General features: G+C 82.4%; 1 non-coding gene across 1 annotated transcript; it reads right to left on the bottom strand.

The window, feature by feature from the left end:
• Nucleotides 1–777: 777 nt before the first annotated feature.
• LOC135408823 (5.8S ribosomal RNA) lies at nt 778–930 on the bottom strand. The gene has a single exon (XR_010427851.1). It is a non-coding gene; the product is annotated as a 5.8S ribosomal RNA (ribosomal RNA).
• Between the last annotated feature and the right edge of the window lie 1,570 nt (nt 931–2,500).

Below are 2,500 nucleotides of genomic sequence, written 5' to 3'. Positions count from 1 at the left end.
AGCGCGCGCGCGCGCGCGCGCCCGACCGACCGCCGGCGCTCGCACCGCCGCCGCCGCGCCCGCGGGGCTCTTGCCCCCCCGCACGACGCCGCCTCCCCCCCCTTCTTCCCCCCTCCCGCCGAGCCGCGGGGGCTCGGGGAGGGAGGGAGGCGGAGAGGGAGAGGCGCGGGGGGGAAGAGGCACCCGCCGGCACGCCGGCCGGCGACAGCCCCGGCCCGGAGGCGAGACCGGAGAAGAGGAGTCGGCGGAGACGGCCCGGGCCGGCGCGGCGGCCGCCGCGGGGAGAGAAAAGCGGCGCGCTCGCCGAGGGCGCGGCCGACGAGGGGGGGAGGGAGGGAGGCGGGGGTGACCCCCGCCCCCGGCGCTCACGCCCCGCACGCGCGCGGCAGCACGGCACGGTACCCGCGCGGTACCCACCCGCAGACAGCCGCCCGCGCGGGGGGGAGACCGGGGGCGAGGCCCGCGCCTCGCCTCCCCTTTTCCCTCGCTGCCCTGCGCGCCCTTTCGCTCGCGCGCGCCCTCTCTCCCCGACCGCCGCGCGCCGGGACCCGCCGACGCTCCGACGTCGCCGCCGACGCCGAAGCCCGGCGGCGGGTCCCGCGCCGGGACGAACTCCGCCCCAGCGGCTCGCTCCGAGAGCGGGGAGCTACGGAGCGCTCCCCGAGTCTGCATTTAGGGGGACGAAGGCCCCCCCCGCCCGGACGGGCGGGCGGGCCTGCGAGGCGCCCCAGCCGCGCCGCCGGGGAACGCGCCCCCGGCCGGCGATTGATCGTCAAGCGACGCTCAGACAGGCGTAGCCCCGGGAGGAACCCGGGGCCGCAAGTGCGTTCGAAGTGTCGATGATCAATGTGTCCTGCAATTCACATTAATTCTCGCAGCTAGCTGCGTTCTTCATCGACGCACGAGCCGAGTGATCCACCGCTAAGAGTTGTCTGACTTTCGGCACCGCCCCGCGCGCGCGGAGGGGCCGGGACCGCCCGCGTCGAGCGGCCCCTCGTTCGGCGAGGACGTCGCGCCTCGCTTGACCGCACCGTCACATAACGCGCACGAGCGAAGGAGAGGCGGGGGGAAACCCCGCCGGGCTCCCGAGGACGACGGCAGAGGCGGGGAGCCCGCGCTCCCGGCCGAATCCCCCCCTGCGGCGATCGACGGCGCCGCGGGGGAGAAACGCGCCTCGCGCCGCCTCGAGAGGCGGCCCAGGCGCCCGGGCTCGGCCCGGCCTCCGCGCGGAGAGCGGCGGCGCGCGCCGGACCGCGCGCCGCCCGTCCTCCCGGCCCCGCCGGGAACGACGCGCCCGCGGCGCGGGGCGCGACCCTCGGGCCGCGCTCGCCGCTCCTCTCTCGCCTTCGCGGCCGCCCGACGCCGCCCCCTCGGGGCCGCGGGCAAAGGCCGCCGCCTCGCCGGCGGACCGCCGCGCCGCCCGGACGAGCTCGGCGGACGGCTCCGCCGCCTCCGCCGCCGGCCGGGCGGGTCGGCGCCGGCGACTCGAGCCGGCGTCGGCAGCGCCCGAGGCCGGCCGGACGACGGCCCGCCGCCGCCGCTGGCGCGGAGGCCCTGCCGGCACCGCCGCCGCCGCTCGGCGCCCTCGACCCCCTTTCGGCGGCCGCGCGCCCGGCGGAAGGCGGGCGGCGCTCGGCCGGGGGGGACGGGGCCCCCTCGGCCGCCGCCGCGCCGCTTCGCCGCGGACGCGCGGCCCCCGGCCGGGGCGACGGGCGAGCGACGGGCGGGGCCCGGCACGGCGCTACCGCCGACGGCGGCGGGCGACTCCCGGCCGACCGTCCCGCTCGGGGGACACGCGCCGAGCGGCGACGCCGCCGCTCGGAAGCCGGCGCGCTCCCCGGACGGCCTGCGGGGACGGGGACGCCGCCCACCGGCGCTCGCCCGGGCGGGCGGGCGGGCGCGCGGCTCGGCGGCGGCCTCCTGCCGCCGCCTCGGGGGGGAGGCCGACGGCCGCGAGACGAGAAAGGAGGGCGGCGGGCCCGGCGGCCGCCACCCGCGCCGCCCTCGGCGGAGGGCACGCGCCCTCCGCCGCGGCGGCGGTCGCCCCCGGCGGGGGGGGCGGGCGGGACGGCGCGCGGCCGACCGCGCGCCGCCGCCGTCTTCTCCGCCGAGACCGGACCGCGGAGCGGGGGGGGCAGGGGACCCCGCCCCGGCACGGCCGCCCGCGCGGCGGGCGGGGACGAGCGCGGCCGGCGGACGCGGCCACCACCGCAGGGGATCGGCGGGAGTAGGCTCCCCACCCCTCAGTGGCACCGCGCCGCCGCCCGGCCGCCACCGCCCGGCCGCCGGCGTCCGGCCGCCCGAGTCTTTAAACCTCCGCCCGGCTCTCCCGGCGGCGGCTCTCGACCCCCGGCGGGGGGGCCTCGCCGGCCGCCCGGGCGCCGAGCGCTAGGTACCTGGCCCTGGGGCGAGGGAAACGACCTGCATGGCCCCGCGGGGGTGCCTCCCCCGCTGCCGCCCTCGGGGGAGCGTCCGCCCGCGCGGGCGCGCCCGACGTCCG

Source organism: Pseudopipra pipra, unplaced genomic scaffold (assembly GCF_036250125.1).
Source record: "Pseudopipra pipra isolate bDixPip1 unplaced genomic scaffold, bDixPip1.hap1 HAP1_SCAFFOLD_663, whole genome shotgun sequence".
In the NCBI taxonomy this organism is placed as follows: domain Eukaryota; kingdom Metazoa; phylum Chordata; class Aves; order Passeriformes; family Pipridae; genus Pseudopipra; species Pseudopipra pipra.
Note: the sequence above shows the minus strand (reverse complement) of the source record. Positions and strands in the feature narration are given on the sequence as shown.